This window comes from Lithobates pipiens, unplaced genomic scaffold (genome assembly GCF_037356315.1).
Source record: "Lithobates pipiens isolate NorthernLeopardFrog02 unplaced genomic scaffold, aLitPip1_a1.2 Scaffold_25, whole genome shotgun sequence".
Lineage (NCBI taxonomy): Eukaryota > Metazoa > Chordata > Amphibia > Anura > Ranidae > Lithobates > Lithobates pipiens.
In genome coordinates, this window is record NW_027507787.1 from 42,874,251 (window position 1) to 42,888,633 (window position 14,383).

Genomic DNA, 14,383 nt, shown 5'->3' on the forward strand with positions numbered 1-14,383 from the left:
AGTGACAAACGCAATTGGAAAAAAGTATTATAACTGGTGTGATAGACCAGTGGTCCCCCAAAACAATAGATTGAAGCGGGGTGTTATATACCTTCTTCCACATATACTGCACTTCTCTAGAGACTTTTGTCACAGGGTCATTTAAAAAATGACAGTCAGAGGAAGAGGCAGGCCCTTCCGCAGGGGTGGTAGGGGTAGGGCAGGAGCAACAGGCTTCAGCTAAAGTGGCAAATTGTAGAAGGTGCGTTCCATTACGTCAAATTATGCACCAGACTTGGTTGAGTGGTTCACTCAGCGTTACTCTTCTGCACCCTCCTCATCCTCTCGATCTGCACCCTCTTCTTCACTCTCTGCTGTGTGCACCCCCAAAGACACTACCACCAACACCACCACCACCACCATATACCCTCCACTTGAGTCACAGGAATTATTTTCTGATGCATCACAAGACATTGCTGATGCGCAGCCACTCTTGGTATTGGATCAGGAAGAGGAGGTAGCAACAACCGCCACACAGCAGTCTGACGACAGTACCCAGATCAGCCCAAGGAGGAGGTTGGTCCCCGGTGTTGCTGCCTACTCCAAGATTTCTAATTATAGCGGTGGGGAAGGTGACGTCGATGATAACGTGTCTAGTGATGTCACGTGGGTGTCCACAAGAGAGGAAGAGGAGGAGAGTTCAGAGGGAGATATGGACCAGCAAATAGGGAGGAGAAGCATGCAGAAGTTAGATTGCACAGGAGGGACAAAGCAGACTGCTAATGTATCAGGAGAGGGCCATCAACCATGTACGGTCACATTTGGCGCTCCCAGGACGCCGGCACATGGCTCTGCAGTGTGGGCTTTTTTTAACGTGTCCGCTGCTGACAATAGCGTTGCCATCTGCAGCCTTTGCAGTCAACGCATAAGTTGCGGTAAGCCCAACACTCACCTAGGGACGACCGCCTTAAGAAGGCACATGAGCTGCCATCACCGAGCCCAGTGGAAGCAACGGAACACACAAAGCCACACTCCAGGCTCTCACCATCCAGCCTCGTCTTCTACTTCTCCTTCTCCGTCTCCTCTCTCCTCACAATTATCCTCCACTCCACCTTCCATCATGCCATCCTCACGTTTTATAGGAAAAAGGCAGGCTTTGTGGGCCAAATGTTTGAGCGTAAAAAAAAATGATGATGCCGGATAACCCTCTTGCCCAGCGGTTGGCGGCTGGCTTGTCAGAACTGATAGCCCGCCAACTACTGCCATATAAACTGGTGGACTCGAAGGCCTTTCAAAAATTTGTGGCCATTGGAACACCACAATGGAAGGTCCCAGGAAGGAAGTATTTTTCACAGAAGGGCATCCCAGAGCTATATGGCTATGTTCAGTGGCAAGTGAATGTATCTCTGGCACACAGTGTCGGTGCCAAGATACATCTGACCACAGACACGTGGTCTAACAAACACGGGCAGGGAAGGTATATAACTTTTACTGCCCACTGGGTGAACCTTCTGATGGCTGTCAAGCATGTAACCCGTGGCACCCGTGTAGATTTGGTTTTACTGCCACGGATTGCATGCAGGCCTGGCTCTTCTTCTCCTCCTCCTACTCCATCCTCCTCCCTCTCCTCCTCGGCTGACTCCTCCTTTTCCGCTGCTAGGGTCTCTACCACTGCGCTGCCCAAGATCCCCAGAACCTATTCGACATGCCAGGTGAGACATTGCCATGCTGTGCTGCGTTTGTTATGCCTGGAAGCCAAGAGCCACACTGGCCCTACACTCCTTTCAGCTTTGCGTTCACAGGCAGATCAGTGGCTAACACTGCTCAATTTGACAGTTTGTAAAGTGGTGTGTGACAATGGTGCCAATCTGCTTAGTGCATTGAAACAGGGCAAAATTACACATGTGCCATACATGGCACACGTCTTAAACTTGGTCGTGCAGCGGTTCATTGTCAAATACCCTGGGGTCCAGGACATCTTGCGGCAGGCAAGTAAAAACTCGGCCCATTTCAGAAGATCTTACACGGCCATGGCTCACCTTGCTGACATTCAGCGGCAACACAATCTGCAGGTCAGACATCTTATTTGCGTGTGAGGGCTTACCTAGTTTGGAGTCCATGGTGCAGAGATGTACGCTCACCCTTGCAAATACACACAGCCCACGGTAACAAAGAGATAAGCTACCTGGGCTGTCAATCTGTGCATGGGGGCTTGACAGGAATAGCCAAGGGATAGTCGAAGTAAAGCCGTAGTCAGGGATTCCAGAAGTCAGATTAAACGATAAGCAGAGCCAGGGTCAGAAGCCTGAGTCAGCCTTGGACCGCTGTAACTGAAGCATAGGCATACTGGAGCCTTAGGCAAAACAGGAGACAATGAACTGACAAAGCCCTCAGAGTGAGGCAGTGTTTTATACCCAGCTGATTAGTTAACCTGCCTCAGCTGATCCAGGAGTGACAGGTACTAAACAACAAGGTCCAGAGTATGGTCCTAGTATTTTATGCAGAACTGTGCAAAGCTGGAAAGCAGGCTGAAAGGAACTGAGGTGTGACTCAGAAGTAAGGTAACAGGAGCACTAAACAAGCAGTCACTAGTTCAATACCACCCATAGCCACTTGGGGCGCGACCATGCCTGTCCGTCCAAAAGACACAGCAGGGACCATGACAGTTCCCTCCCCTTAGGAATGTCCTCAGCACATGGAACAGCCTATTTCCTTTGGGCTTTCTTTGTTTTAGAAGTTCCAGCTGGGGAGACTTTCGTCACTCGCAAGGCTCTTTCGAAAGTCTTCAGGTCCTGCTTACAGACTATGGTGCCATTTGAGGCATACGTATAGTCAGGAGGTAGTGGGAACACGGGCACAAGAACCTCAAGCGGGGATACCGGCACAGGAACCTCAAGCGGGGACACCGGCACAGGAACTTCAAGCGGGGACACCGGCACAGGAACTTCAAGTGGGGACACCGGCACAGGAACTTCAAGCTGGATAGCAGGCAGAGATTCAGGGGTAGCAGGAAGGATCCTAGTAGTACCCACTTGCTGAAACTTAGGCCGAGGTGGACGAGTTGGGCAGAGAGAGATAAGGTGCCCTCTTACTCCACAATAGAAACAGAGTCCACAGCCCCTCCTCCGCTCTCTCTCTCCCTTAGCCCCTGTACACACGGTCGGACATTCTGCCAACCAAATCCGTTGGATTTTGTCCGACGGATTTTGTCCGACGGATTGTGTCCGAAACTGTTGCATACACACGGTCGGACCAAGTTGTCGGAAAATCCGATCGTTCAGAACGTGATGACGTTATTTTGTTACGACGGGACTACGTTCAGGCTAGTAGCCAATAGCTTTGGTGTAGGAATTTGATCTGAGCATGGGTGGCACTTTGTCCGATCAGAATTCTCTACACATGATCGGAGTATGTCCGATCGAACCAGTTTGTCGGAAAATATTTCCAACAAGTTGGAAAATTGGGTCCGATGGATATTCCGACGGAATCAGTCCGATGCATACCACACACAGTCGGATTATCCGACAACACGGTCCGATAGGACACATTCCGACGGATTTTCCGACCGTGTGTACAAGGACTAAGACAGCTTGGACTGGATGGACCCGATCTCCATGGGTTCCACATCATCCAGGGAAGGAGTGGGTAAAACCTCAGGACTGTCCAGGCTTTGAGGGGTTAGGGCTTCATAACTTGGCACAGACTGGGATGGCTTGGAGTTGTATCTGTACAGGGTATTCCTGTCCCTGGGTACCCATAGGCCACGTGAACTAGAAGCAGACTTGGGAACACTGGGAACACTGGTTTTCTTAGAAATTTTAATATAAGAGTCCAGAGCAAACATAAAAAGCTTCCCAGCTGTCCAAGACTGGGCTCCTCTCCTGTAATAGCTGAAAAGCCCATATCTTGATTAGCCCAGTGAGCAGGTTGATGGATGCGCGAACCTTATAAAGTCAGAGGCATAGGTCCTAGGCTTAAGAGCAAACAACAGCTTGCAATCCATCCTAAAGGTCAAGAACGATGCACGATTCCCATCAAACTTCTCAGGCATCACAACAAACGGTTCCGGACATACAGGTTCCAGGGTTGGGCATACTGTGCCTCTAAACAAGCAGACTTCCTGCTGCAACTCAACAACGGTCTGGCCCAGGCTGGAGACTTGCAGAACAAGGGAGGCAAGCATACTGTACATCTCTGCGGACTCCGTGTTGGTCAGTTCATTATGTGAGGGCCTACCTAGGTTGGAGTCCATGGTGCAGAGATGTACGCTCACCCTTTCAAATACACACAGCCCACGGTAACAAAGAGATAAGCTACCTGGGCTGTGAATCTGTGCACCTGGAGCACAGAAATACCTGAGGACGGAAATACCGGAGCACGGGAATACCGGAGCACGGGAATACCGGAGCACAGGAATACCGGAGCACAGGAATACCGGAGCACAGGAATACCGGAGCACAGGAATACCGGAGCACAGGAATACCGGAGCACAGGAATACCGGAGCCTTAGGCAAAACAGGAGACAATGAACTGACAAAGCCCTCAGAGTGAGGCAGTGTTTTATACCCAGCTGATTAGTTAACCTGCCTCAGCTGATCCAGGAGTGACAAGTACTAAACAACAAGATCCAGAGTATGGTCCTAGTATTTTATCCAGAACTGTGCAAAGCTGGAAAGCAGGCTGAAAGGGTCTGAGGTGTGGCTCAGAGGTAAGGTAACAGGAGCAGTAAACAAACAGTCATTAGTTCAATACCACCAAGAGCCACTTGGGGCACGACCACGCCTGGCCGTCTAAAAGACACAGTAGGGACTGTGATATTGCGATTGCCTGACACGATGGAACTCAACCTTCTATATGCTTGATAGGCTGCTCCAGCAGAAACATGCAGTTAACGTCTACCTGTACAAACTCTGCGGCAGAACGGGTTCTGAGGAGCCTGCTCTCCAGTGATTTCGCATCCTTTTGGGTTACATTTAGTGACGTCCCTTGTGGAGTCCCCGGGGCCATGTGAAGCTGTGCTTGTTGATCCCGCTGGTTCGCGCTGGCATCCAGAGACCAGAGAGAGGGTTTTTCCTTTGCCCCTCCCCGCTTGTTTGTGCTTCATATCACTCATGCTTTTTATGTCCAGTATATATAATCTGGACACCACATTGGTGAGTGGTGTGTGGCTTTTTTTTTTTTTTTCTATGTTTCCCATTTATGGATACATTGTTTGTTATTAGATAATTAAGACATCAATTTTAATTTGATTTTGGGAAGGGGGGAACAAGGAAGGTGGGACTTTATATGAGGCACATGATAGCAAAACATAATATCAGTTGAACAAAGGAATTTTATTCACATAGCAATATAATACATTGTTATTATCGAATAAGATATATAACATGGTAACAAAAAATAGCAAAAATGACAACAGGGGCATCAAAAGACATAACCACTGATATTCATGGTAAATAAATAAACATGATAGTAGACATTCAGTAATTTGATAACAATGGTATCTAAAAAAATGTGATCATTGTAAAATTCCATAGTTCAACATGGACAGGCTTGGGTAAAATCAATATTGCACGTTAATATCTGCGGGACCTATGGCCTCACTGAGCCAAATGAGGTAGGAATAAAGTAATAACTGAACAAGTATAACATTGGGTAGATGCACGGCAACAAATAGCTCTACGCGTTTCGTGGCTGATGCGCCACTCGTCAGGAGCATGCACGTGAGTATCTAAATGGGAGCAAAAAATGAAAAAAATAAAAAATAAAAATGTGGATTAATAAGATAAACCCATAAGCAGGGGTAGAATAATAACCCCCGGCCGCACAAAAAGTGCGAACTTACTAGTTTGAACAACTGGCAAATGGCAGGGCAGGAAGGGGCCAAAGGTGTCCGAAATGGCCTCTAAACGGGGGCCGTGGTAGACGGCAGTAGCGGTGACCCAGGCAGGCTGCAATCAGGGCGGGTTAGGGACCACAAGGGTACTCTGTAAGGAAAACAGTCAAGATAAAGATAAGAAATCACTGGGGGTGACTAAAGTGAAGATATGAAATAAAGTGTTTGCTATCATGTGCCTCATATAAAGTCCCACCTTCCTTGTTCCCCCCTTCCCATTGACTTTAAAAGGGATGGAAATACATGACCTTACCAGCTCATGGTTTCATATAAAGTCCCGTAGGGATGGAAATACGTGACCTTACCAGGTCTTGGCTTCCTTAAAGTCCCTAAAATTATCCTTCTTTTCATTTGATATAAATCAGGGATGGAAGCACATGTTTTAGCTCTATTGGTTTACCACTTTTACATCTCTGCCATTGAAGACCTTATGTTTAGCCCCTCTGCCTTTTTATATGTACTCCTTGCTTATTATTATATCCCTTTACCCATATTAATTTAATTATTTTATATTTACATTAATTACTGAATACTGCCGATATCGGTATGGTTGGTCGGATTACCTTGGTGCCCCATTTTTTGTCCTCCCCCGGGGGTTGTGACGCGCACCACGGACCTCCGCCCCTTCCCCACCTTTTTGCTTGGGGGGAGCGGATGCTCCGTTCTACGTGTCAGCGTCACGTGTTCTGTGCAATACTTGCGGCGTCTTTCTGATCGCCGCACGTTTGTTACAGACGTACCATGCTCGTGGTCAATGGGGGAGTGGTTTTGGCCCGTTCGGCTGGAGAAGACTCTCCGACCGGCGACGCCTTTCCTCCTCCCCCGCACTACGCCACGTTGCGTGACGATGGTGGGCGGTGCTGTGGTGACACATATATGGGCGTCTCTCCGGGCGTTCATGGCACTCAAGGCTTCCTGTATCTTTCACTCCACACCGTGCTATTTTTCTTCCTCTCTAGCTGATGCTTGGTTTCTTCAGGTAATCATCTTTGTTGCACTTTTCTTTGTTTGGCTTAACCAGCCTCTATATTCACTTTTCACATATTGGTTTTTGTCACTATCTTTGGCAGTTTATCTACTGCCAATGTTTAATTTATCACCTTTTCTCCACTAGCACGGTGTACTTTATTTCATATCTTCACTTTAGTCACCCCCAGTGATTTCTTATCTTTATCTTGACTGTTTTCCTTACAGAGTACCCTTGTGGTCCCTAACCCGCCCTGATTGCAGCCTGCCTGGGTCACCGCTACTGCCGTCTACCACGGCCCCCGTTTAGAGGCCATTTCGGACACCTTTGGCCCCTTCCTGCCCTGCCATTTGCCAGTTGTTCAAACTAGTAAGTTCGCACTTTTTGTGCGGCCGGGGGTTATTATTCTACCCCTGCTTATGGGTTTATCTTATTAATCCACATTTTTATTTTTATTTTTTTTCATTTTTTGCTCCCATTTAGATACTCACGTGCATGCTCCTGACGAGTGGCGCATCAGCCACGAAACGCGTAGAGCTATTTGTTGCCGTGCATCTACCCAATGTTATACTTGTTCAGTTATTACTTTATTCCTACCTCATTTGGCTCAGTGAGGCCATAGGTCCCGCAGATATTAACGTGCAATATTGATTTTACCCAAGCCTGTCCATGTTGAACTATGGAATTTTACAATGATCACATTTTTTTAGATACCATTGTTATCAAATTACTGAATGTCTACTATCATGTTTATTTATTTACCATGAATATCAGTGGTTATGTCTTTTGATGCCCCTGTTGTCATTTTTGCTATTTTTTGTTACCATGTTATATATCTTATTCGATAATAACAATGTATTATATTGCTATGTGAATAAAATTCCTTTGTTCAACTGATATTATGTTTTGCTATCATGTGCCTCATATAAAGTCCCACCTTCCTTGTTCCCCCCTTCCCATTGACTTTAAAAGGGATGGAAATACATGACCTTACCAGCTCATGGTTTCATATAAAGTCCCGTAGGGATGGAAATACGTGACCTTACCAGGTCTTGGCTTCCTTAAAGTCCCTAAAATTATCCTTCTTTTCATTTGATATAAATCAGGGATGGAAGCACATGTTTTAGCTCTATTGGTTTACCACTTTTACATCTCTGCCATTGAAGACCTTATGTTTAGCCCCTCTGCCTTTTTATATGTACTCCTTGCTTATTATTATATCCCTTTACCCATATTAATTTAATTATTTTATATTTACATTAATTACTGAATACTGCCGATATCGGTATGGTTGGTCGGATTACCTTGGTGCCCCATTTTTTGTCCTCCCCCGGGGGTTGTGACGCGCACCACGGACCTCCGCCCCTTCCCCACCTTTTTGCTTGGGGGGAGCGGATGCTCCGTTCTACGTGTCAGCGTCACGTGTTCTGTGCAATACTTGCGGCGTCTTTCTGATCGCCGCACGTTTGTTACAGACGTACCATGCTCGTGGTCAATGGGGGAGTGGTTTTGGCCCGTTCGGCTGGAGAAGACTCTCCGACCGGCGACGCCTTTCCTCCTCCCCCGCACTACGCCCCGTTGCATGACGATGGTGGGCGGTGCTGTGGTGACACATATATGGGCGTCTCTCCGGGCGTTCATGGCACTCAAGGCTTCCTGTATCTTTCACTCCACACCGTGCTATTTTTCTTCCTCTCTAGCTGATGCTTGGTTTCTTCAGGTAATCATCTTTGTTGCACTTTTCTTTGTTTGGCTTAACCAGCCTCTATATTCACTTTTCACATATTGGTTTTTGTCACTATCTTTGGCAGTTTATCTACTGCCAATGTTTAATTTATCACCTTTTCTCCACTAGCACGGTGTACTTTATTTCATATCTTCACTTTAGTCACCCCCAGTGATTTCTTATCTTTATCTTGACTGTTTTCCTTACAGAGTACCCTTGTGGTCCCTAACCCGCCCTGATTGCAGCCTGCCTGGGTCACCGCTACTGCCGTCTACCACGGCCCCCGTTTAGAGGCCATTTCGGACACCTTTGGCCCCTTCCTGCCCTGCCATTTGCCAGTTGTTCAAACTAGTAAGTTCGCACTTTTTGTGCGGCCGGGGGTTATTATTCTACCCCTGCTTATGGGTTTATCTTATTAATCCACATTTTTATTTTTATTTTTTTTCATTTTTTGCTCCCATTTAGATACTCACGTGCATGCTCCTGACGAGTGGCGCATCAGCCACGAAACGCGTAGAGCTATTTGTTGCCGTGCATCTACCCAATGTTATACTTGTTCAGTTATTACTTTATTCCTACCTCATTTGGCTCAGTGAGGCCATAGGTCCCGCAGATATTAACGTGCAATATTGATTTTACCCAAGCCTGTCCATGTTGAACTATGGAATTTTACAATGATCACATTTTTTTAGATACCATTGTTATCAAATTACTGAATGTCTACTATCATGTTTATTTATTTACCATGAATATCAGTGGTTATGTCTTTTGATGCCCCTGTTGTCATTTTTGCTATTTTTTGTTACCATGTTATATATCTTATTCGATAATAACAATGTATTATATTGCTATGTGAATAAAATTCCTTTGTTCAACTGATATTATGTTTTGCTATCATGTGCCTCATATAAAGTCCCACCTTCCTTGTTCCCCCCTTCCCATTGACTTTAAAAGGGATGGAAATACATGACCTTACCAGCTCATGGTTTCATATAAAGTCCCGTAGGGATGGAAATACGTGACCTTACCAGGTCTTGGCTTCCTTAAAGTCCCTAAAATTATCCTTCTTTTCATTTGATTTAATTTGATTTTGTTTCAATCTTAGATTTCCTGTTTACTGTCTTATGTGAATTATACATACCCCTGATGAAGAGAATTTATTTAAGATCTCGAAACGCGTTGGGATTTTTGCCTTCGTCCACTGTAATGTGTTGTAATACAATTGGGCTTAGGAGAATTACAGTAAAGCAGGATGAGTTATGTTTATTATTTTTGTCTGTTTTCTATCTTTTGTAAATATATGAAATTTGCATTGTAACTGGTATTATTATCTTAATCATCATAATTAAAATGATATGTTTTTTTTGTACATTTTTTGTGGCCCCTTGCCCATGTAAAAGTCCTTTCTCTAGAGGAGACAATCTGTTTTTCAAATTATCTTGTTATTTAGGATGGGGTTTAGGTTCTGGCCATGTTGCATTTGTGATTTATAGCACCTTATTCAATTTGTTATCCTGGATGATGAGCAGGAGCCAGGCCACCACACCACTTCCAGTTTAGTGCAAATGGGGGCCTTCATGCTCCAGTGTTTTAACAGGGACCCCCGTATAAAAAGAATAAAGGTCAAGGACCAGTACTGGGTGGCAACGTACTTAGACCCCCGGTACAAACACAAAATGGCAGAAATGTTACCGCTGTCACAGAGGGCTGTCAGAATGGAGCACTTACAGGCCTTGCTTCGAGAAATGCTGCATTCTGCTTTTGCGTGCGCTGGCAGAGGAGGAATTCCCACTCCCAGAGAAAGAGTTGCGGGTACCAATCCAACAGCGCCTGCAAGAAGAATGCAGTTTGAAGATGTGTTGGTCACTTCTGATATGAGATCATTCTTTCAGCTGACCCATCGACAGGTCCCATCCGGATACAGCATCAGGGAACACCTAGACCGTCAGGTGTCCGACTACATCGGGTTAATGGCCGATGTGGATGCTCTGAGGAGTGATGAACCCTTGGACTACTGGGTGGGCAGGCTTGACCTCTGGCCAGAGCTTGCACAATTAGCAATGGAACTGTTGGCTTGCCCCTCGTCCAGTGTCCTGTCCGAAAGGACGTTCAGCGTAGCAGGGGGATCGTGACCGATAAGCGCACTCGCCTAGCTCACGACAGTGTTGACATTTAAAAAAATGAATGAGGCATGGATCTCGGAGGAATTCAACACATGTGACCAGTGGACCATGTATATGCATAACTCTATAAACGATTTATTTAATCGAGCACACGGACCTTTTTTCTACCTTTGGCTCACTTCCTTGTACAAAAAAGCACACCGTACTATATGCTCGTACCCTCCTCTTTGAAGAGGTTGAGTGGTGTCATATTTTTGGGTCCCGCAGTGAGTTGCTGGTATCAGTGCTGGTGTCAGTGCTCTCTATCTCGGTGCTGGTGTGGTGTCAGTGCTCTCTCTATCACAGTGCTGGTGTGGTGTCAGTGCTCTCTCTTTATTTCGGTGCTGGTGTCAGTGCTCTCTATCACGGTACTGGTGTCAGTGCTCTCTATCTCGGTGCTGGTGTGGTGTCAGTGCTCTCTAACATGATGCTGGTGTCAGTGCTCTCTATCACGGTGCTGGTGTCAGTGCTCTCTATCTCAGTGCTGGTGTCAGTGCTCTCTATCACGGTGCTGGTGTCAGTGCTCTCTCTCTCTATCTCGGTGCTTGTGTCAGTGCTCACTATCTCGGTGCTGGTGTGGGCTCAGTGCTCTCTATCACGTGCTGGTGTCAGTGCTCTCTAACTTGGTGCTGGTGTCAGTGCTCAGTCTCTATCACAGTGCTGGTGTCAGTGCTCTCTATCTCAGTGCTGGTGTCAGTGCTCTCTATCACGGTGCTGGTGTCAGTGCTCTCTCTCTCTATCTCGGTGCTTGTGTCAGTGCTCACTATCTCGGTGCTGGTGTGGGCTCAGTGGTCTCTATCACGTGCTGGTGTCAGTGCTCTCTAACTTGGTGCTGGTGTCAGTGCTCAGTCTCTATCACGGTGCTGGTGTCAGTGCTCAGTCTCTATCGCGGTGCTGGTTTCAGACAGTGAGGGAGATAGCAGCGGAGAAGCCAATCAGCAGGCAGTGCCAGCACCATGGCTGAGGATCAGCACTGGACTGGCACCTCCGGACCACCGCAGTGGAGCCCTGCATAGGTAGGGGTAAGGGTTGGGCAGAGGGAGGGGCTCAAGCACAGGTTGGCATACTGGGACACTAGCACAGGACTGTGCTGCCCTGACTGTGGCACTGATCATCTCCTGCACCCCCTTCATAGCCTGCCCTGAACTTGCCTCTCCTCCATGGCCTGCATGCGATCCTGAATTGTCAAAAATTCACAGATAAAAAAAGAATGCTTGTCGTTGTCGATCCCAGATTCACTTAATACTTTTGTTATGTCAGTGTCCATGTTGTGGGACTATGTGTACACAGCTAGTAAGTATTTTGTGGCTGAAAATATGACCTGCAGGTTTTTAAGGTTCGCCTGCCATTAAAGTCAATGGGATCCACTTTCGCAAAATGTCCCGTTGGAAGTTCGTCCATCACTAGTCGCGGGCCACATCAGGGGGCCCCGCGGACCACATGTGGCCCCCTGGCCACTGGATGGGCACCCCTGACCTACAGCATTGTGTTTCAACAAGGTCATCATTGATTTATTTGGACACTGTATGAAATCACAGAAGCTCTTTGATATATTGCTGTTTTTTTAATATTTTTAATACACAGTTATGCACTAGGCACTTTAACTATATTATCCATAGTATGATATATGTGTATTAACATTTATAATTCACTGGTTAAATATTTATTTAATTTTGAGATCAATTATTCACTTTGCAATTCTTATACATACCTTTTAGTGCAGCATATATCTATATTTATAATTGTCTCAGCAACACTCAAGCAAGGATCTTGCCTGCGATGGAAAGCAGTGATATTCCTCTATGATACTTGTTTCCTTTCCTCTTATAAAGGTGTACTAACGTCTTTTAGTTCCTGAGAAATGGATTCCTGATTCCATAAGGACTGAAACAGCTAAGTGAGTTTGTCAACAAGCACTGTACCACCAGCCTTATAGATTTCCACTGGGATTGCGTCAGCTCCTGGGGCCTTGCCACTGGAGAGCTTGCTGATGGCGGGATGCCCAGGCTGTAGTTGAGATCAGCCTGGAGCATTCTGTCAATTGCCGCTTTGTTGATGGAGGATGGGCGGTTCAATACAGATTGGAAGTGCTCAGCCCAACGCTGTAGAATCAGAGTCAGAGTCCTGAGTCCTCTCAGTAAAGAGAGTTGCACCTTCTGAGTTCAGTACAGGGGAGCTCCCTAAGGGTTGAGGTCCATACAAGGTTTTGAGAGCTTTTCAGAATAATTTTGCATTGTTTCCATCTACATGTATATGCCTGATATCACTACATTGTCTTGTAAGTTGCCAATTGTCGTGTGAATAAAGTCATTTTTTCTACTGCTACACTTAGATATGCCCTTTGCTGTCCTTATCTGTGGCATGTTTTTTAAATGTTAAAGTCATGTGCCAAAAATGTCCACTGTAAACTTATCACCAAAGCACAAAAAAGCTAAACTCTTACTCATACGAATGAGTATAGTCTTATCAGATGTCATAGAAATAAATTCATAGGGTATCTTTTAGTACAACAGAACAAACATAAAAAACAGAATTATCTATCTGACAAGTTAGCCATGACATTTTGTGCTTGGTTGAGCAATTTCCACATAATTAAGTCTTCATTGTAAGCTTCTAGAAATATTTAGCCTAGAGTCGTGTTTAAAACCACAGATTTGTTTCCGTAGGTGTTTACAGCTAACATTTGTATCTGTCACATTGCACTGTCAGTTAATTATATTTGTATGCAAGCATCTGTGCTGACTGTGAGACTGCTGATACTGTTAGTGCTGGCTGAGCTTGTATATCCTGTTAATAATTACCTTTGCTGTTGTTCACATTCCTGACTTCTACAGGAAATATAGATTTTTGTATTATATTTGAAGATTTTCCTCCTCCACCTTATGGCAAGGGCACAGCAGATACAGATAACTGCCCTGTCACCCCCCCCACCTGCCCTGGGGGGGGGGGGGGGGTGCATCACCAAACACAATATTTATATCCAGTGGTGTGCATCTTTTTACCTGTAGGCTGCTGCTTCCAGGGAAAATCATTCCCTTAGTCCTTTACAGGAGCAAGATATATAAACTTATGGCCCTATGAGAATTAAAGCCACATTAAAGTCTGTTTTTTATCAGGTTTGAATAACGTTACCTACATGTATTGTCTTTTTTTTTTTTGTAAAATGTTTGAGTCTGAGTTTACTTTTCAAGTTGTCTCCCAGCTGTGCTGACACACTCTCTGTCCTATGTCTGCCCACTGTGCCCCTGGGACTGATGGAATGTCGTATGAGTCTCCTATATGTGTGCGTTCCCGCCTCATACAACAATTCTACATGCAGCGCTGTGAGCGCAGAACATACTGGCAGTGGGAGAGGGATTCAGACAGCAAAAGCCATGCCATTCTTCCTCCGCAGCACTGACTGGCAGCAGCTTTTGGTGTGTGCGGGAGGAAGTGTGCGGAGGTGTGCATGTACAGGAGACTCATATGGGCCTCCATAGTTCCCAGGTACACATAGAACATGGGCAGACATAGAACAGGGAGTGTGTAAGCGCGGCCAGGGGACAACTTGAAAAATAAACCCAGAGAATGAAATTTATTGGAAAACAATGTTTAATTAACATTATGGAATGTTATTTTTATCTGTTTTATGAACAAAAAATAGATATTAATGTCAC